Source organism: Calonectris borealis, chromosome 2, assembly GCF_964195595.1.
Source record: "Calonectris borealis chromosome 2, bCalBor7.hap1.2, whole genome shotgun sequence".
In the NCBI taxonomy this organism is placed as follows: Eukaryota; Metazoa; Chordata; class Aves; order Procellariiformes; family Procellariidae; genus Calonectris; species Calonectris borealis.
This window is the reverse complement of record NC_134313.1, coordinates 100,780,320-100,802,796: the sequence shown is the minus strand read 5'-3', so window position 1 is coordinate 100,802,796 and position 22,477 is coordinate 100,780,320. Positions and strand designations below refer to the sequence as shown.

Genomic DNA, 22,477 nt, shown 5'->3' with positions numbered 1-22,477 from the left:
GAGGAACTCCAGAAGCAAGGAAGGGTGATCAAGACACACAGCAGTCAGAGCCTCTGAAGTCTCAGGTGACTTTTCCGGCTCTGCTGCAGCCTTTTAGCACCCATCACTCAACAGCAGCAGTCTTACGGACTAACAATGTTCTATGAAATAGGGACATTGGTACCTCTCCATGTCAGGGATGTCAGGATGGATACACTAAAGATTGTGTGGCATTCAAAACGATCGCAGAAGAGCTTTATATCAACATTAAAATTACTACGGGTTTTTTTAGCTCCACATACTCCAAAAAGGGCAATATGGAGCACCAACACTTCAATTCTGAATTTAGAAGAGACCCTTAATTCACAAATACAGATCTTTTCAGGCCTCTATAAGGTTTGGGGGACTTAAGCAGCAATCGTGCTTCACCAGTTCACATTCCTTTACCTCAGCCTTCAAATAAACATGAAACACACTGACCCAAGAGTTGGCGGTAACTTTCCTCCCATAACCCCTGGGAAAAGGAAGAGTAGTGTACTGCAGAAAAAGGGAACGCTGAAACCTCTCCAGACTCCACAAAGAAGGAACCAGGACTCTTAGCATCCCTCCTAAGCATAAAAGCACAGATGGACGGACGCAGACTCCCTTCTTAGGAACTGGCAACAACACGGTACATCCAGCTCACAAATTAGATAAAAAGAAGTGGTTTGCAGTGTCGAAGAAGCATCCGACGCTGCTTTCTGTGAGGAGGCTGGTGTTCAAACAGTACCAGCTTCACTTTCAGAGCAGACATCTTTAAGCAGTCAGCTAAGTAACCCCAACGCTGCAGTGAGAGTGCTGAGAATCTTCTAGGAAATTAAGCCAAACAGCAACAGCACCTCATCACTAAGGAGTAATTGAACACTTTGATATGATAATTGATTATTGTGCATTGATTAAAGATGGCAAGAGAGCATACACTCTCCAGATGACTTTCCAATTACAAAGCCACAAACTTCAAAGCTTATTTGGATTCGCACAACAAAATACATTTTGTTATTTACAATGTAAAAAAAAAGTATCCTCATAAATGGGGCAAGAATTTTAAAACAGTGAATGGTGAAATGGCACAACTTGAAATAAGGAACTAATCAATGCTATCAAAATGGCTTCAATCTGTCCTGAGGACTCTAATCATTTCCAGATGATAACATGGGACTGATTGGATGTCTCTGGCAGCAATTCTTATCAAGGCCTGATTATAACAACTACAATAGGAAGAAGAAAAATTGTTTGGTGGAGAGTGGTTAAGAAGGCCTGAAGCAAACAGTTGCTCAGTTCGGTGTAAACCTACCTGATCTGTTGCAAGAAGAGGCAGCAACTGCTCTTGGTCATTTCCAGCCATGCTGAGATGCTTTTCATAAATTCAGCCAAACACACACTGGAGAATAGTTTTTACTTCATGGTAAAAGCAAACCAATTTGCAACCACTTGCAATTTCTACAAACTAGCAAATCATCAGCAAAGCATCTTGACTTGCTTCCTGCTTTTAAAAGCCTTTTCAAGCTCTCCTTAATTGCTTGTTATTTTAATTGCCATGATTCTACCTCTAGAGCTGTAAGGGAACCGTATAGTTGTTACTATTTATTTGTATTATTACTCCGGACAGGAATCAGGACTGTGTTTTCCTTGCCATCATGAAAAACTTTACAAAGAGATGACCCTGCTCAAAGAGCTTTGCCTAAATATGCATGACCAGAGGCAACAGGTGGCTACAAGAGAGCAATGGCAGCAGAAAAAATTTACAGAGCTCAAAGAAAAGCAGCGGGCTCAGTACAAAGTTAGGTCTTCAGTCCCATCACTGCTGCAGCGCTACACTTCTGGGCTGAAAGCCGATACTGGAGCATGCAGCTCACATCACTCAAAATTTTAAAATTACCCAGCTTTCCTGAAGTTTCTTCAAGGTTAACCGAATTTCCTTAGGCAGGCCCTGCATTGCTCAGTTTTTTCACATTGCGTTGGAAGAAGCATTCCCTGCAATATGGCTTTGATGGAACCCATGAAATCAGGTGTCTAAAGCGAGTCTGGGATTTATTTATTTTGGAAAATCAAAACAAAGCTCAAGATATACAAAGTCATTCAAAGCAAGTACAACTGAGAACTTGGAGTTATGCCAGTGCCAGAATTGCACTTTTAATTTTTAACAAAAAGTTGCTTTCAGAATGAGCACAGACAAGACCAGTCACAAACCACGTCATACTTGCTGCTTAGCAAAAGTGCAGAATAACCACGTAAGACGTGCTGTGGGCACAGGTGACTGGATATGACTCAGCAAGCTGTCCTACGGGAATGCCAGCACTGCTCTTCCTTTAGGGAGAAAGAACAGATATTTTGCAATATGTTTATGCCAACTGTATGAGCTTCAATTTCTTCACCATGCAGTATGCTGCTTCTAAGCTAAGGGACAAGAGGTGAGACAAGAAGAGGAAAAAAGTATTTTGGAAAGGGAAGGAACATCCCACTGATAACAAACATTGTGTTGTCTAATAGGAGCTTACTACTGCTGGTCTATTGTGTCCCCAGCTGGTTATGTCTTTGTTTCAGAGGTTTGGTCCGTGCCACTCCTCAGACAAGGACATGGCAACCTTCATAATATCTGATGAGCCAGGGAAGTTTGTCTGTGAGAGAAAGCTTATTCAAGAGTAAAGAGAAGGCTGAAGCTCCTAAACACGGAAGACTATAAAATTTTTAAATACTTCCTACCTTTGCTGTCTGAAGTTCAACTCACATGTGAAGAAAAAGAGCAGAACTTTTTTTAAATTCACATTTCTGGCTTGATGGCTACATTCGCTGGAACTTTTATAAAATTACCTTGTGCAGATGTCATTGCAGAGAAAGACACGGTGTCAGTGTCACCACTGTGTCAGCATGGGGCAGTCCTGGTTGCTGAAATAGCATGACATGAAATAGCCACAGGATAACAGAAGCTAACTATGTCAGATGGTATTCTCCACCAGGACCCAGTTACCCACTGGTGTGCAGTAATATGAGGGTGAACCTGTGCTGCAACAACTCACCCTTTCCAACTAGAGAACAAACACCACTTGCGATGAGAACCTCCTTTTAATTAATCCTTTCTCCCTCCATTCTTGTTTCAATCACACCTTGTGCAACCCAGACTGAAATATTAAGTCAGCAAAGATCTGCACATCAACAAAATACCTGCGAGGCAGTCAGTCTGTTCATCAGTCACCACCATTCCCCAGATTCAGGGAAAGCATCGGTCCCTTCTCTGATACGAGCACAAGGATTTACTTTTCATGAGTATTGGCAGATTTTGAATCAAAAGCTTCAGGCTTATTGCAGCAATTAAATGCATGAGTCATGTATTCACTCATTTGGAAAGGTTCCTACTTTGTCTTATTGCTCACCAAGACCGCAAAAGGCGCATTGCAAGGAGGAAATCTGTCCCAGGAGCCATGGGACAGATTTGTTACCCAGGCTGGTTACGAATACACCTGAGTTCCTCCTGTGGCGTTACCCAGGTTCATACCCCTCGCCTCCTCTTCGTCTAAAGCGACTGCCAGGTTCCCACCGGAGACGCTGCTGCCCTGCATCCTCCTCCCTGGGACTCCTAGCAGGACTGCGAAGGAGGCTGCTTGCCTTTCCCACCCTTGCTTTTACAAGCCCATCCCGCTGTGAGAGGACCTAGGGAGCAATAAATGCATGGCCTGCCCGCCCCCCGGGGCCTGCAGAGCTGGCTGTGTTGTTGAGAGGAGAGGCAGAACTGCTGGCTGTGTTGTTGAGAGGAGAGGCAGAACTGCTGGCTGTGTTGTTGAGAGGAGAGGCAGAACTGCCTCCCTCCTGTCCTGTGCCTCCCTGCGCTGAAAACCCATTACGGTTATGAGGTTGTAAGTGTGTATTGCTATGCAGGCTGAAGAGGAATTAATGCAGCTGGATTTGGAAGGACAAAGAAAACTGGTGTTCTACTATGATCGATGGTCATTGATCTGACGCTAATTAGTACAAAAAAAAAAATCTTTTAAAATACTGGAATTACATATAATCGCTTGATTATTCATTCTAGCTTAGTCCTGGTTCCTTGATGCATTTGACTCCAACTTCTAGCAAATGTTTCTCATTAAGCAATATTAATATATTTATAACACAGTGAAAGGTAAGCAACTGAACAAAGTCGCCACCTTCTTTTCCCATCTTTGTTCGAATTAGCACTGTGCTTTGCATGAGGAGATGCTTTGCATGAGAAGCTTTGCATGAGCTTTGGGATTTGGATCCCTAATGTCCTCTCATCTAACGTAAACATCTAAAAACCTCTAATCTTTTCCTTAATAAAGCTTCTTACAGACCTTTCAGAGCTGATTGTGTCTTGTGAAAGTGAGTTCCATAAGTCAGTTTCCTAATTTTCTTTAGCAGATCACAGTGCCCTGTTTTCTACTCTCTGAAAATTTCTGATGTTGGTTTCTGTATGAATGAGTTCTTAGAATGCCTCATTAACCTGGCGTGTGGTCTCCTTTCAGACGGTTCTACTGCCTCTTTCTTACCCATTTTCTTTGTAACCAGCCCCAACCTTTACAATCCTTCACTGAAATGGACAGTGCATGGAAATGATACACCTCAGAGCAGTGTGCACAGTGGTATTGACAATCCTCTCACGAGCCAACGATTAGAGTTGCATGTAGTGGCTGTCTCAGACAAATATCTGGACCTGAATGATCATGGTGTTCCTGTCCTCACAAAAACATTTTTCTTCTCCATCTCTCTCAGTCCCCCCCTTCTCAAAACCTCAGAACTTCAAAATGCAAGAATGAGATAGGAAAAGGGGTGAAACCAGCAACAAGGAGGACTCAGTAACTGCACCTCCCCCCATTTTCCACACCCAACTCAGCTAAAAGAGGCTCTGCAAGTTCTGCACTGTGGGTCTGCTCTAGCTAACAAGGGTCTGTGGAAGGTGTCGAGCCCCTGCAGAAGAGAAGCTCGTACGATGGGCATCAACTGATTAGGTAGAGAGGTGGCAACGGTCAAAGCACCATAGCTGTAAGAACCAGCTGAAGCAGACAAGGTGGGTAGTGCAAATGAAATCCTTGAAAGTTGTATGTTTTAAATAGACTAAATTTCTCAAGGTGCATAGAGTGGCATATGGCTGGAAAGGACAGTTCGGCAAAGTTTTAAATTCCAGAAATAAGTGAAAGACAAAAACCAAAACAAAACCCCAAAACCTTTCCTTCGAGCCGGAATTGAACCAGCGACCTAAGGATTACTTTCATAGAGCAGCCTACAGTCCTCCGCTCTACCAGCTGAGCTATCGAAGGAAGATGAAGAAAGAATGCCAAGAATGAGTCAAGACTGTATCAACAATAGCCTTAGGCTCTAATGGGCCTCCATATGTATTGCTTTTCACAACAGCAAAACAGTATCCAAAAAAAAAGGCACAAAGCTAACTTTCCTGCAAAATTGGGTTTTGGTTACAAAACTGCCAGTTTTCTGCCAAATAGTTCACAGCTCTTGTAAGACTGTTGGTGGTGGTAGCATTAAGGTTGGAGTTCCTGTCATGACCCATATGAAATCTGTCTACGGCTTGACAGAGAAATTTGCCCACTCTTTGGTGACCTTGCCACATTTCCTAAGCTGAGCTAGGAGAAGAGGGAGAACTCCCTTCCACACAATTCCCCACAGCAGTTCCCCAGCCAAATCCAGTAACAAAATAGCAAACAAATCAGCTAACACGCTCCCCGACAGCTTCCATAGCGAATGCAGAGGAACAGAGGAAAAGGACGGGAAGGAATAACCATTGAGGTTTTAATTCAAATCCCACCAACTCCCACGGTGCACGTAAGACTCCTTGTACGCAGATGAGGTTGCAATGTCTGGCATTGCAACCGGTGGCCTCCCCAACCCCTGGGCCTGGGAGGCTGAATCCTTTGTGAATCATCTGTGCGAGTGCCGCAGCTCACAGCTGTGGCAATTGAATGCAAACTACACTCTTTTTGAATTACAGTGATTCACGAGCATCTCATCTGTCTGAGCAGCAGGGTGGGGCGGAAAGCTGTGAGCAGACAGCCTGTTTGCCGAAACCATGCCATCCTACTTGCCATGGGAGTGAGTGTAGCAGTGTTACCTCAGTGCCCTACAGCATATCCATCCTTAACCCATGCTTACCTCCACCTCCTCCTTGTGACTCAACCCCAAACACTGGGCTGCTTCAGCAAGCGTGTAGCCAGCAGGTTGAGGGAAGTGATTACTCCTCCATATTCAGCACTTACCAGCTTGCATTGGGAATGCTGTGTTCTGCCTTAGCTTCCTGGTACAAGACAGATGAGGACATTCTGGAGCGAGTCCAGTGGAGGGCCATCAAGATGGCCAGGGGGCTGGAGTACACGATGTCGGAGGGGAGGCAGAGACAGCTGGGCTTGCTCAGCCTTAAGAAGAGACGGATAAAGGGGTATCGTACTGCAGTCTGCAACTACCAGATGGGAGAGTATGGGGAAGCCAGGGCCAGGCTCCACTTGGAGGTGCACACTGAGAGGATGGGAGGCAAGAGGCACAAGCTGCCACCAGAGAAATGTTGATGAGATATAAGGGGAGAAAAATACCATGAGAGTAAAAATCTTCACCACTGCAAAGGTTGCCTGGAGGGTGGAATCTCCACCTGTGGAGATACTCAAAGCTTGACTGGACACAGCCCTGAGCAACCTAATCTAACTTTAAAGTCTACCCTGTCTGGAGCAAGAGGTTGGACCAGATGATCTCCAGAGGTCTTTAGCAAACATACACAAAAGTGACTCCCATGTCAGGAAGGTGACTTCACAGAGCAGATGAAGTCACAGCAAAACTATCGCCACGTACTTCTCTGTTTGGAAAATACCGCTCTTCATCTCACAATCAAACTCCCACACACACATTTTATTTATTTTCATACTAACAGACATCTTAAGCCTCCTCTACTGCTAAAAGCAGCACAGATTTTGATAGAAACTCAGTAAGATGTCTCCCTGGTTTTGTTCATGGGAGTATAGGAAGGTCAGGAAATATTTGACTTACCTACAAGGTACTGTTGCAGCTTTCTCAGAGGCCTAATCCTGGGACCTGTGATGTGTCATGACATTCACCTACCCACCAACGACTATCAAGTCAGCTGATGCTGTAAAGAAAAATATACGATGGAGAGAAACAGAACTGCTGTATGCCTGTCTGGGCAATATCTGCACTCTCTGGGGTCAGACTGTCTTGGTGGGAGGAGGTCCCCAAGATACCCATATGCGAGAATGTGAGGTTTATCATGTGCTGGAGAAAGAATGGCACAAGAGATAATGTGGACCCAAGCTCCAAAATCAGAGCAGATAGTGTAGCCCCAGGGCTCTAATCTTTTCCAGTTTGCTGACCCCACAGCATTTTCCAGGGGCACTTCAGCTCCTTTCAAGCCACTTTAAGCCATTGCCTTATCTGAGTTACCTTTCACAGACCCCTTAAAAATAATTCACTAGTCCCACCCATGCATTCAAGGACCCCAAAACTGAAAATCACTGCTCTATCCAGTTTAACTCGTTGGCACTGTCATCTAATCCAGCAGTGAGGTACCAAATACAGACTTCAGGGGAAGTATCGCCATCTCTTTGCTGTCAAAAGTTGTTACTGGTGAAGATAACCCTAAACAACTTGTACTTTCCTGTAAGAAATCAGTAGCAGTTAAGTCAAGATAAAAATTCAAATGGGATCAGATAAAAAGTGGATGCTGTTACTATCTATGCATGAACAAATGGGATGCAGAAACCACAGTGTTGCCTTGACAATAAAAAGCATTGGAGTTCTCTTTTTGTGGAACTTGCTAGCAGTGATGTATGGGTGATTTGTGAGAGATAGTCTCCTAAACTAAATGTACCCCCCAGGGCAGCTTTTCAAAGTAGATATTCCTAGGAAAAATTAATTAATTTTTTTCTTGATTTTTTGAACTTGGTAAGCTTTGAATGCTTAACAGAATTAAATTTTGGCATGGAGTTCATGAAAGATCTCTGATTATTTCGATTCTTTCAACTGATTAAATGAAGATACCAAGCTTTGAGAGCCATGTGACTGGAGCCCTGAGCTATATAAAGGGAACAGCTCACCTGTTTCATGTGGTGTAGAATAAGATGAAAGGAAAGGATGTAGCTTGAAAGCAGGATGGAGAACAGCCAGAGGTAAAGCTACTAATAGCTGGACTGTATAATTACACTTGGTAATGCTATGTGTTTTGTTAAGCTCAGATTAGCATATGATAGTCTCCAGTGTTTTGTATACTTACAGGCTGACTTTCTAACACGGCTTTAAATGGTTTAAAGGGTTTTTTCCAGTGAAAAGCTTGAAAAAATCTTGTTGATTCTGAGGGACTTGGGGGATTGTTTTCTTTTCTTTTGAGGTGGAAATACGCATATGCTCTGAATACGAGCATTAGTTTGGACTCGCCATGAATTTGTGAAATCTTTGTGTTCACTTTAATTCTACCCGGTGTGTGTTAGACGCCACTGGTTGGCTGCTGTGGCTTCTGCACCACCAGCTAGGGATGAACTCAGGATATCCCAGTTTGGGAGTCTTGTGTGAGACCCCTGCAACAGAGGAGGAGGTTTTCCTAAAGACTATTACTTGAATGGAGAGTCTGAAGCGTCAGTGAAACAATCATCTCCCTCTGTCTACCTGTTAAAATTCAAGATAGAAATCTCTTTGGGCCGGACTATCTTTGTACTTAAAGGCTGAATAGCAGCTGGCACAACAGACCCCCAGCCCTGTCTGATGCCCCCAGGCTCTGTTGTGATGTAAATAATATGTACGACTCCTTGGGCCAGCTTCAGAGACAACTTTAATAACATGTCAGCGTGAATGAATGCCAAGGGGCAGGAAGGTGGGAATGCAGAAGGAAAGGAATTGGGAGAGTACATGAAGGTTTCATATAAAGGAAGTTTGATTGCATCGCGCAGTGTGGGCTGCATTTCAGGAAACACAGAGTTTATAGGCCATTACTTACAGCTACCAGTTTTTGTCATGCTCAGAGAACCCATTTAACACTTCTGATGCTGCACAGTTATCAGCAATAGACAGCCAGAGGAAAGTATCCTTTGGATATTCAAAACCTAAGCTGTATATGCTTACCCACAGATATACCTAGCTTAATTTTGCTACATAACAACCTTTAGGTCTGCAGTGGCTTCTAATACAAAAATATTTTCTTTACAGCTAAATTATTTTAATTCAGTTTTCTTCATATGTATGACCAGTTCCATAAGCAATTAAAACACAGACACTGAAGACCCATGGCAGTCCTCAGACATCAGATTCAGATTGCGCAACCCTCTTCAAGCAAACGGTTTAGCAGCAGCAGCCAGCAGGAATTATACAAGTGCCTGAGAGCTCACCCCATCAGTGGGCATGGAAAGGAATAGCTTCCACGTAATCATCCAAGTATTCTTCAACGAGTTAAACGTTTGGCCATGTTAAGTCAAGATAAGAAATGCAGTGAGTAACATTCCCATCTTCTCCCCCATCTTCTCTCCCACAAACGGTTCCAAGTCTTGCCCTTCTCCTGGTGAAAGACAAGACTAATAATGTGTGAGCTCTTCTGAGATGATGATCAGTCCAGAAAGTTTTGATAATTGGGTGGCAATTAACCACAGTCAGGACACGACTTTATTCAGATACAATGGACTAGCTCCTAGCTGCTGTGAAACATAAGTCATCGGGGAGCCTGACCCCTATCTCGTTTAGCTTAAGCTTCCATTCAGCAAGTACCACACTGTACTTTTTTTTTGTTTAAGCAAAAGCTCAGCTAATCACCCATAGGCTCTCTATGCCCTGGTCTCATCCCGACAGCGAGGCAAAGGAGGGTATTTCTGATTGATGCCTTCCACTTTCCAGCCCTCTTTTTTCCCCCCATAAGTAAATACTGCTTTACGATAGCAGTTGTGAAGGCTGTGGTCTCACTGTAGGCTTCAGTGTCAGCAAAACCCTGCATCGTCTGGGGGAGGGCAGCGGCATGGAGGACAAAAGCGGCTCTGTTTGGGACACGGGAGAGCCCGCCACCTCCTGCGACTGCTTCCCTTCGGGAGGCAGCCCTTCCACCCAGCCACTTCCCTTTCCCTTGCTCATCAGGCCTCTCAAACTATAAAAGCTCTAATGAAAATGAAACATGCATGTCATATATAACAAGGAGAGGCTCAACTGCTGGCGAAAAAAAAAGTGTGAAATTACAGTATCAGTGTGAGAGGGAGAGATATGAGCCCTCATTCCCCAGGAGAGAATTTGAAAGTGCATAATTTTTTCCATTCACAAGCAGCGTTTAAGGGGCAGCTTTTGGAAGCTGAGAGGAAGACCCAGAAGAAAAACAGCACTCACAAGCAGAGCGAGTATTTCTGCCCTAAATATTTGGGACCTTTTTTTAATGCACCAGGTTGGTTTGGCACGGGGAGATGTGCATGCACAGCCCCGATGAACAGGTGTGGTTCCTAATGTGCTCTTCTGCCCACAGCTAATGCTTTACCTAGCCTTTTTGAAGACCGAACAGCAAATCCTTCAGGGATCACCAAAAAAAAAGAAAAAGAGTAGGGTACAACTTTTTGGCTGGCTTTCCTCTTCACAGAAGAATTTAGCAGTCCTGGGTAAAGAGGAGACTTGCCTGTGTCGGGTCTGGCTGTGGTAGGGGATACTAGTCTCTCACACTCATGAGAATCTAATTTATTTTTAAAGAGTGCTTTAATATAGCATAACAATATTACCACACATCTTGCTCAAGCAAAGAATTTTTCCAATCTATATTCAGTGCCAGATAGAGTGACTATAAAATGAGTTACTGTACCTTAAATTTCTGCCTTGGCTATAGTGACAGGAAGCTAATTAGACAAACTCTGACCATGTCTTCTGGACCCAAATGCACATTACTTGGACGCATAAGAATTACCAGCTGCGTGACAGCTCGTGCTTCTGGGGGGAGTTGGACTTAAAGGATGAAATAACAGTAAAGGAGTGGAGAACGATGGCCACTGTGGGGCCCAAACCAGTAACGCAGCAGCATTTAAACTCTTTTCCAGCTAAACTTTGACACCTCACAATGTGGCCAAAATATGTTAGAAACATGTCTGAGGCATGAACTCTGGGCTCAGACCACATGTAAAACTAAGCTTAAACACAGTTTGACTTTGCCAATTTATTCTTAAATTCCGAAGACCAGCATATTGGAGCCAACTGCACACACTAATCCTGATGGAGCAGACCATACATTTCATTGCCCACGAAGCTACTGACCTTCTTGACTCTGGCAAGCTTTGCTGGGTGGTGATAGACCTACCAGGGCTCAGCAGGCCAGGGAACAACAGTTTCAAACCTGAGCCTCACTTCAGCCATCAGAAACAAAAACCTTTGGTCAGGCACGAGTGTTTTCTGATGCCTCTTTTGCAAGCACCTGAGTTTCTGGGAAATGACTCTTGAGAACTACTGTCGTCTTATAAAAAAATCATCTGTCCTGTTCCCACTTCCTTATCAGAAGTCGGGCTCCAAACTATGCCCAGGTATTATATGGTCCTCTTTTCTGGTATTCCTACCTCTACATAGTCAGATGCAAACATTTCAGATATCACTAAGTATCAAACAGGGAGAGGGGCAGGGTTAATATCAAATTTAGTCACAGGTTGAAACATCCTTTCTGAAAGGGATGAGCAAAGCTAAGGATTCAAAAGGTAAGAACAAACACCCAAAATAATGGCTGCATCCCTACGAGCTGCACCGACCTTCCTTTTTCTTAGGTTAGGCTCAGCCAAAAAAAGGGACACAGCACTCGGAAAGGAGCTGGGCCAAGGGATCTTATTGCTACTATTTTGTGTGTATTATTTGTATTGCTATAGCACTCAGGGACCTCAAATGGGGATTAATGTCCTATTGAAGTAGGCACTATAAAAATGAACACCACAAAGACACTTCCCTGCCCCTGAGAGCTAATCTGTGGCCATTTCTCTGCAGCATCTGGCTAGAATAGGGCATAAGGAAGTGTATTAGGGTGTACTGCATGGACTGCATTTAATCTTATTTCTATAACTCTTGTCCTTCCTTAACCTACTGCCCCACTTCTGTTTGTTAACCTAACTCATCACCTCAGTCTAAACTTAGTTTGAGAGCTTCTTAGGCAAAAGTCTTTGTGTCTTTTCATGTGTTCTGTTTTTTCATTTTGCATGGTTTTAAGCCACAAAAAATAATATAAACTATTGAAAACATGAAACAAAATAACCTCCTTCCCTCTCTGAGAAAAAATGGATATGATGTATTTAAATATGCATCTTGAAGTGTTATGATTTTATATCTCTATAGAGCCTAATGTAATCCCGTGGATTGATGAGCAACACAACTGCTATGGTGATATAAATAAAGAAGTCTGATCAACATGTATATACGCACCAAGTACTTCTCCAGATATGCAGACAAAGGAGATATATATCTGCAAAATAATTCCTACTGGTTAAATACAAAAAAAGCTGCTGGTATACTGCATTGTGATTGACAAATCGTATTTGCAGGTCCCCAAAAAGATAAAGGAATGTGAAAAAGTCAGGGCAATATAGCCTCGGTATCTCCAAGACCTGGAATGAAATGTGGGCATTCCCCCATCTCTACAGTCATTTCTTCCAGGCCGGCCTCATGCCTGCAGCATCCTCTTCCCCTGCCTGCAGCCACAGCAGCTTCAGTTGCATCGAGGGACCATTTCTGGGCAAAAGAGGGTGTTGGAGGATTGGCAGTTTCTAACCTTTCCTAGGGAAAAGGGACTACCTGGACAGAAGCGCCTGTAAGCCAACAGTCAGAGTAGTGCAGTAGAGTCCAACAGCTCTGCCACCATCCATCCATCCCAAAACTTACGTAACCCATTTGTGCTCTAGAAGAGGAAAAAAAGAGGTATTTCTTTAAAAGACTGTACTGAAGAACTATAAACAACACGGCATGTTAGTTTATACAGACAGAGTAGCGAGGGTATCGACAGCGTAACGGTGCAATTCGCTTCTGTTTCCCCTCCAGGCCACGCGGATCTGCCCGATTGTCAGCTTTAAACACAGCGACTCTTTCTGCAGGCTTGCAAACCTCAAACTTACTCGGCCCAAGAGAGCAGAGCGCGTGATAAAGAGAGTCTCCAAAGAGACGAAGGACTCCCTCAAATATCGCTCTGCTTCTTTCCACGAGCAGCAGAGAAAGGGGGGGATCAAAGCTTTTGAAGGTGTATCCGCAAGCAAGCGAAAGCGTGCAAACTCCGTGAGCGCGCTGCCTTCCCCGGCCCGGAGCGTCGCACGTTTGGGGAGGCACGGGGCGGGGGGAGCCCCTTCACAGCTCGGCAGTCAAGGCTGAGAGCTATTTGGATTAGATGAGGAATTTCAAGTGGAAACTGAATGTGTGTGCGTGCCTGTGTGAAGTTCAACTGTGTTTAAAGAAAACAAATGGCTTCTTATAGTATCTCCGCAAGGTCCGGTTCTAAAGGGGGCATAAGTAAGCCTCATTTTTCCTGCCATTGCAAACTTAAGTGGGATCGTGTGGGTTTTTTTCCTGTTCTGAAAGCGAAAAATCAGGAAAAACCCATGACAGCAACAGTATGAATAAATTGGCAAGATACGCTGTAAATAGCTTTGATACTAAACAAAAATAAAACAAACAAAAAAAATCATATTGCAACCATTTTAAGATTTCAGCTTCCTTCTTCACCCCTGCCACTAAGCAGGCTTCCTCAACATGTGACAAGAAGAATTCAGAGGGACGCTTGCCAAGTGTTTTCTGACCCAAATCCTAGAGGTATCCTCCATCTGCAGCAACAGACAGCTCGCTGTGGTCTGTCATTACCTTCTGTTTGGTTTTCAACACCAGCTACCCTAGTTAATGAAAGAAGATGCAACCACCGAAGACAATGAACAGACAAATGTTAGCAGCATTTCTGGGAACCTTTGAGGAAGACTTCTCTGATCTTGGATAGGCCAGAATACAGAACAATGATGACTGAGGCATGCATATACAAGCATATCGCTTTAGCGAACTAGGTAAGCTCAGCTATTGGGAAAACAGTATAAAGCCTGGTGGAGAGGATTTAAGGACAAGAGATGAAGGGCAGAGCTAACCGTTCAGTTTCTGTCACAGCACCACACCTACCTACTCGGCCTCTATCTGCAGGCAATAAATTTTATAGCCTGAAAGAGCCAGGCAGTCAGAAATATTTTTCCTATATGACTGAGACCCAGCTCCACATCCATGATGTTCTTCTATGTAAATGTTTGCACGCGGCCCTTTACATCTAAGGTTTGTAGCAATGCATGGTATTCAGCCAAATGCCATTCCCCTAAAGGGCAGCATATTTTTGTTCTTATAATCTTGCATGGAAATTGAAATGGACATATTTTAACATGGGAAAAGTAAACACGTTTCCCCTTAGCTAGGCTCTGCTGCATCACTCCGCTGGTGATGACGGTGGCCTGAGATTTTTCTCTACACATTCCTGACTCAGATTCAGAAACCACCAAGGAAGAAAGTTCCCCGCAGAAAATTAAACCCCTCAATTTGACCTAGGCGCTAGGCTGGCGATTAGATATATTTAGCCAGATAATATAGGCAGCACTGGCTTCATCAGCAAAGCTCCGTCATTTTGTTCTTCATCAAGCCTCCCTATTTGATGTAACAAACTTCCATTTACCTACCACGTAAACATGCTGTACTTAAAAAGCTTGTCTTTGATAAACCAGTCTCCCCTTTGAGGATCCATTAGGCCCAACATGAATCGAGCCTAAAAAGCTACTTAAAGCTTTCAGAGAATTCTTTGGATTTCCAGCTTCACATTTCAGTTACTGAGATGTTTGCATTAAGATACTTGTCTGAGTTCTGCCCTGCAGGATTCGGAAAAAGAAAAATGTTCCTTTTGTACTGAGCACAACCAGTAGGTATTTAGCTATTTTTTGTGTATTATGACAGTACCATCTGGCATTCATCTGCCGGGTACCTCAGGAGAATGTCCCCTTCCTACTTGCCTGTATTTTGCTGGCCAAAATGATAGAGTACACCAAACTTCCTGTAATATGGTCTCTTGGCTTATCTTGAGTAAGACAATAGTTCCTTTACATTCTTAACTTTGCATTTCACATGTTCTCCTGCCTGCCTGGAAAATTGGGTCATAAGAGATTCTTATGGGTCAGATGCTTCCTAATATGAAGCCAGGGATAACACTAGCAAACTTAGTAACAACAGTCTATAAGGCCTGTTGGCGATGCACATACAGAAGGAAATACGAAATAAAAATGGAAATTTGCCCAGTTAGATTTGTTCTGTTCCACTGAAATGCTTTGTACAGTGGAAGCATAAACAAACCACTGCTCTTGGAAGTCATGGTTCACCTGCTGACTCAAAAACTCATGTCTGTCAACCAGCATGAGAAAGACCAAGGGGACTATCTGTTTGGGTTTCTCTTTTGGTCTCAGCCTAATTTATCTTGTCAGTTCCAAGATCTCCATTCCTTTCTTGAAAGGACAATAAAGGAAGTTGGGCTTACCCATGCCCTCCAATTATTAGTTTATTTGTAAGCAAACAAACAAGAACTTAGCATGGACCAGTTCAGATTGACTAGTTCAGCTGCTGAGTAACGTCTTAAAGCTATTTTCATCCTAGCCCCTTCCTCAAACAGCAGTTCCTTCATCCCTTTCAGGACATATACTTTAATACTCCCAACCTGCTTCTTGCAAACAGCCTTTTCAAGAGAAACAAGCCAGTCTTGAGCAATTAAGACCTATAGATCTCCCTTCGCTTCCTTCAAAGCCATTGTGGAGGTGCAGCTGAAACCCATTAAATTCAATTGAGCCCAAATGGCCCATAAGTCATATGGAAACTTCCTCTGGGCTTTTAACAAAGAGCCTTGCTTTAAATTCTAAATTACAAACAAATTCAGTCTGTTCAGCTTTCACATAAAACATAAAAATTAAAGAAAACATACAGAGGAAAAGTTGCATCAAATCACAGGGAGCATTATAAGAAAGTACAACCAGTTACTCTTGTTCTGAAGTTACATTCTTCAGTTAGAAACGTCATATTAAGTCATGGCAATATTTTCTTTAGTCTGGACTGGAAGCATGCTTTATTCAGTGTATCACAAAGTGAAACTGGTGGCATTCACCACCCCATTCTCTCCTCTGACTTTTCCCCACAATGGCTAAAAATAATATATATTTACATATCTACACATAATATGATGTGTATATATAACGTGTATATATGTATAATTATATTATATCACATACAGCTACCAGAATAATCTCAGGTTCATATATAAGTAGATAATAAACATTTATATACTATATATACTTAACATTAAGTATTGCTTTATTGTGGGTCAGGTTTTTATCAAGTTGACAAATTTATTAATGTGGCTTTATATTGGAACTCTCAATCTGTCTAAGATTAGGGATCAATATATGTACTGCAAGATCATAAGTCAGCTGAACACTGAAAAGATCCAGGCAGATACTGAACTTGAAAATTATACAGTAAAATTGTTCCATAATACATCTTTATTCAGACCCCCCATGGGACTGGCATGCTGTAAAAGCCTTAAAAAAGCCTCTACTTGAGGGTTATTTCACCCTAAGGGCTCTGAGAATAACTGGAGGCCCAGATCTTTATGACTTTGTATCTATTAATGTTTTTTACATTCTTTTTAATAAGAACTTGATGAAAAATATCCTGCTCTACCTATTCTATTTGGCACCCAAGTAACAAGTCATTAGAAGTATCTGAATCATTTTTAAAAGTGCTGTCGAGTAATATTTTCTAAAGATAATGGGTCTGAGAGGCAGACACACACGCGTTCCCGAGGCAGAAGAAATTGAAACAAAAAGTAGCAGGCATCCTTCGTGGCTAATCAGGACCATGCCGAGCGCTGCTCCAAGCCGTACGGGCTCGGCAGCTGATTGCTGTGCAGATCCAACGCCTTTGCCATGGCGGGGCACCATCCCTCAGATGCAGAGGGAGCAGGGTACCACTATCTGCTGATGGACTTTGCACCACCGCTGTAGGTCCGTCAGGGCGCTGGGACACCCTGCTATCAAACCACAGTGACTGAGGCACAGACTTTACCTCCGTCTCATGCCCCTGTGGCAAATGCAGCAAGTCCTTTCAGCTGGCTTTGTACAAAGCCATTGGCGAGTGCACAGTTTAGGTTATTGCAATGAAACAAGCAGCTGTTTTCTCCCATCCCTACTCCTCCTTACTTCCCTCCCCTAGCCCCTTCTCCTAATCGTGTGCTCTTGCTGCTCCCTCTGTACCCACCCAGAGCCACCTCAACTCACCCAACAGGCGGAAGAACAAAACACTTTAACAGAGCCTCATACCACAAGCAAGCAGAATGACAGTGCAAAGGAGGTAGGACTGTGAAGCCAGGAGCAGAAAGAGGAGAAGCAGGACTGAATTGTGGCAACTGCGAGCAATCTTCTTCATGGACCCACACCCTGGAAGACATCAGGTTTGTTAAAGAAAGAACAGTTGAAATGTGTTAGCCTGCATTTAAGCCAAAAAAAAAAAAAAAAAAAAGGATGAGGTCAGCATAGTATATTAACAGCTTGACTCTCACCCCACTCCTTTCTCAGTATCTCCAGAAATTCATTGGTGTTTAGACCTCACTCCTGGGACAGTGATAACAGAAACTACAGAACTTCTAAGTCTGTGACTGAGGTCTGGGAAAACTAAACAGACAACTAATTTCACAGCAATGAATGAAGTAACACCTATCGGGAAAGTTTGGAGGCGGGGGGGGGGGGGGGGGGGGAGGGGGGAGGGAAGAACCTAGAAGGAAAAAAAGATGCTGAAATACCTGTTTGGAAGATGTTCTCTGGTTAGTTTGTCTGTGGTTTGCTTAATTGTCCTGAATTGCAGCCGTCACAGGAACACCATAAATCTGAAGATGTGTAAATGTGTAAATGGGACACGTTGACTTTCAAGTAAGAGGGAGAAGGAGAGGGGAATTGCACTCTTTCCACTCATTCCCCACTGCCAGGCAACAGCGAATTAAGACTGCCTGAGAAACTGCTGAAATCACCCCTTCTGGTGGATAAAAGTTATCTGAGGACAAATTCATCCCCATAGCTATAATACAGTTATCCCTAAGCTTCACAACCCTGAAAATGGCAAGAATCAAAGTAATAATAAAATCCCCCTAAAAACACAAGCCGGTATTCTAGGCCTGTGGAAGGAAATACTCCAGTATAATTCAGTCGATGTCATTTAAGGGGAGCGATGAGGAAACTCGGGGTGAGTCTGCAGTGTTTGACACACCGATGGCACCAAAAACAGTGACGTCTATGGAGCCAGCACATCCCTGCCTCAAGCCTGGCTGTGACCCAATTTGTCTTGGGCCAACCCAAATACAGAAAAACACTGGCACCAGTCACTGTCAGGATACTTTTGTTTACAAGCTAACTCATGAGTGCTTTTCAAAGCACTATTTCTGTTTTTTTTTTCCTGAGCAAAAGCCATGACTTCTAATTTGAAAGGGGGTTTAAAAGTGGTTCTGATTCATGGGGATTTATGGACGTTTCCCAGGGAGTTTCAAAAGCCTGGACTTTCTTCCCACAACTCCCGGGAAATGCAGTTAAAAGTCTCCCGCAGGTCGTTACTTCAGCATGTTCGGACCGGCGGTGCGGGACAGTCACCCAGCAGCCTCCATCCCAGCACCTGAGAGGGGCAGGACCCCTACGGATGCTATCCAAGGCTGTGCCCAAAACCAGGGACTTGCGTGAAAATCGTTCCCCGGTGTAGATGCAAACAGCATTAACTTGGACAACAATTACATGTCATTTCCTTTTCTGTATGTTGCTAATTTATAGAGAAACGGCATAGGATTGGAGGCCAATGGAACAAACTGGGGGGACAGAAGGGATGCTCCCTCAAGGAAATGAACATTAGGAAATTTCTTAAGCCAGAAGCACACTGAGGACACCATTATATTTAACCTAAGAATGATTTTGTATTAATCCAAATTTAGCCACTGAGTTTTTCAGCTCCGACTGGTTACAGCAAGTAATGCACTGGAAAGCCCTGGGTGAGGCTTTCTCCCTCACCTCCCTTATGCAGGACTCACTTCCAAGAGCTCTTTAAATGTCAGTCCTTGAGCAATGGGTTTCATACACAAGAGCCGGGTGCCTTGCACAATTTGAAGGGAGACCTTCCGTGTTTTGCTTTCCAGCTACTTTTACTGTTCTATTCACCCTGAACGTTGCCTTCAGTGATAAAGCTAAAAAACCCCACCCTTGCTCGTTATCCTGACAATATTTAATTCTGACAGTGCACTCAGTATACTTCATGAAATATGCAACCCTGTGACTAATGAGGTATTTGCACGTAAGGGCCATATACAGTAAATTGCAGGGCAATAAAAGTAAAGGAAAACCATAAACTGATCAGCCAGCTGTTAAAATTATGCTAAGTGTGTCTTTTTAAATGTATTGTGTTATATCCAGATGCTGACTAGAACTCAATCCTGGCTCCTTCAGTAAAGCTTCACCTTAAAAAAACTACAGGTCTCCCTTTCTGTTATTACACATTAGCTCCCTACTTTTCAAATACTGATGAAAAGTTCACCTACCTAGTGCCTCCCTGCTTTCCACTCATCATGTCAGGAGAGTACTATTTTGATTTTAAGTGTGTGATTGCGTCCGCTCCAGTGCTAAGCATCCTATCAGCATATGACCAAATAGCAAAGCTGACATTTTTGCTGTGATTATCCACGAAATGTGTTTCCTACCTCTGATTTACAAGAGCCCTATTCATGAGAAATGATTAATAGCTCACTAGCGCTGCCAAAAAGCACATAAATCTAGACATCCTCTATGCTCCTGACATGCCGCTCATCTCGTAGATATGTTCAGATCTCTCTCCCGCTTATCTATGTCTGATCCCCAATGGGCATACGCTCGTGCTGATTAGGCAATACAGTTGCTGACTGGGACAATCTTAGGCTTATATTACTGATGGCACCCAATTAGAGGTTGCAGAAAGCAGTGTCCTTCCTGGCTTGTACTAGACAAGCATGATTAAGTGTTAAATGCCTTCTAAATTAACAGGCAACATCACCCATGTGTCTGTTACAACTTATCAGGGTAAGAAACCAGCTCCACTGCCAAGTTTTCTCTGTTTGCAGTTACTCTCCCAGGCTGTAGACTAATAGAGCCGAGAAGAGGGCAAGCTGCATACAAGCATACACCTGACTCAGCTGATGCTTAACTTACTCAACAAGGGTTCATTGCTTTAAGTGCCCCACTCAGACGTGATAGATTTAAACAAGCACCATCTGAACCAGGGCCCATGATGCTATTCTCCATCCCCTCACCACCACCCCTCGCCCTGGTCTAATAAAAGCTATTTCACAGTTCTTGAGCATTTTTCTTCTGAAGATCCTAGAGTGTTTTGCAACTATTAAAGAACAGATCATACCCTACCTACCCATTTTATTCCATAATTTCAATGGGGCTGCTAGCACAGCAAGACACACACACAAAAAAGTAGCTCATTGTGCCTACTATGTGAAGAGAATATCAAGATTGCAATGCTTTCCCTACTATGGCACAAGCCTTTAATTGTACGATCATGTCCTATGCTACAAATAATACAGGGTACAACATGCCTTTTCCTTGCTGACTTTGATGCAGACAGGTTATAGCTTGCAACCGTTTTTCATTCCTGCATTCACGATGCTCGCTGTTGTTACAATATGGTGCATTTTTCATTTAAGATACTACCACCAGAGCTCAGAATCACGCACAGCTCCCACTGACTTCTCTGGAAACCCCAGCTATTACCCCAGCTGTAATAAAAAAATCAATATTATTATTAATAAAATAATTATAAAAGAGCACTGTTTTCCCTAGGTGTGTTTCGATAATGTTCTTGGTACTCATGTTCCTTTTTAACTTCCTCATGATTAATTACTCGTCCAAGCTCACCAGCAGCTATCAACTTTTGAGTGCACCCACCCAGAATTTTGCCAGATCACACATTTTCAACAGATCCTGTTGGCAGCTGAGTTATTGGGCTTTATTACAGCACAAACTACTTCTCAGGTAAATGCCTGGAAAGAACTGCACCAATGTGAAGGGATATTTTGCCTAGCTGGACACTCTTTAGAAGTGTAAATACTGCTCCATTCTCTACGTACCTTATCTTCAAGCCATCTGGTACTTTTGCTAAGTACCAGATATGCTTTCTTTAAAGCAGTGGTCAACTGTTTCTTTAAAGAGTGAAGAGTAGCCTACATAATTTTAATTTCTGTGCCAAGGATAAGAAAGTTATTAGTGTTGCTTCTCTGGCCGTTGTATCACAAATTCTTTCAGAAGCAGAATATTTCATTACTGTTTCTTGCCGTGACCTGATGTCCAGATATGTATCCTGCACAGCTGTATCTGCAGCGCTAGCCATGGGCTACATCCATGAGAAAGAAGAAGCTGATGATACGAACAGGTGTTCATTGCGGTTGCATTTTGTGCAATGCTGTTTGCAAAGTATATAATCACACAAAGTAAAAAATCAAACAATAACAGCCAACTTTCATTGCTCAGCATGCCCAAGCCTCCCCGGCCAGTGAGTCATAAGCCCCAAAGGGCCTTGACTCTCCACTTACTCCTAAGCCATGCTCGCAGTTTCTTACCTGACTTATTTCTTCTGCTGCATGTGGAACCAGTCTCTCAGACTGCGTGGCCTAATTCTGCTCAGCCTTTGCTTTGCTTGATTACTACCTTCCTACAAGCAGCTAAAAACATGTTTAAATATTCCTATCATTTAGCCCGAAGGAAAGCTGTTTAGCACATTTAACATCTTTACCCAGATCTGAGACTTTCTACAGATGTAAGAACCATCTGATGGCAGCCACTAACACCTTCCTGTATAAAAAATATATTCCTAAAAGAACAGCTACATGCAAAGTAAATAGGGAATTCTGCCATGAAACAACACAACTTGCTGCCCCAAGTGCAAAAGGAGATCTTTTAAAAATGGTAAGTTACAAATAATGAATGATATTTTTCACTCTCATTTCTGTGATGTGGGCAAAGCAGAGGAGTTAGGACGAGGTGTTAATTTTATCACCTTCCAAATGGCAGAATCAAGGCAAATGGAAGTTGTGATGAAACCCTATCTACTAGGTATCTACCCACCTCTCAGCTTTCCAGATAATACCAAACCTTTGTTTTCCTTCAGGACTGTGCTGAATAACCTGGAATTGGATAGATCAGATACAAAAAGACCCACTCCAAAAAACTTTCCATGTATTTTTACCAGTCCATATCTTTTCTTGGCCATTTCCCTGGGAGCACTACACACCAACTTCTCTGACGTAACACCCCTTAGTGGCGCACGAAGGAAACATTATTTATCGGGGTTGGCTGCCCTATCTAATTAGAGATCTCCCGACAGCTCATCTTCACTAAGTCTCATAATTACGCAACTCCGAGCCTCAGCAATCCTCACTCAGCAGTTCCATGGGAGCTTT

At 43.2% G+C, this 22,477-nt stretch overlaps 1 protein-coding gene and 1 non-coding gene across 18 annotated transcripts in view; both read right to left on the bottom strand.

Moving 5' to 3' along the window:
• Positions 1-22,477, bottom strand: part of LOC142079127 (uncharacterized) — a 114,356-nt gene that overhangs the window by 60,036 nt on the left and 31,843 nt on the right. For 2 of the 17 annotated variants that reach the window (XR_012672498.1, XR_012672499.1), the window contains exons 4-5: positions 12,757-12,859; positions 7,018-7,117 (exon numbers count right to left, since the gene is read on the bottom strand). The exons of 12 other annotated variants lie outside the window; for them this stretch is intronic. The gene's annotated coding sequence lies outside the window, so the exon portion shown is untranslated. 3 more of the 17 variants (XR_012672502.1, XR_012672500.1, XR_012672501.1) reach the window with 3 other exon arrangements.
• TRNAY-GUA (transfer RNA tyrosine (anticodon GUA)) lies at positions 5,199-5,288 on the bottom strand. The gene is given in 2 exon segments: positions 5,199-5,234; positions 5,252-5,288. It is a non-coding gene; the product is annotated as a tRNA-Tyr (tRNA).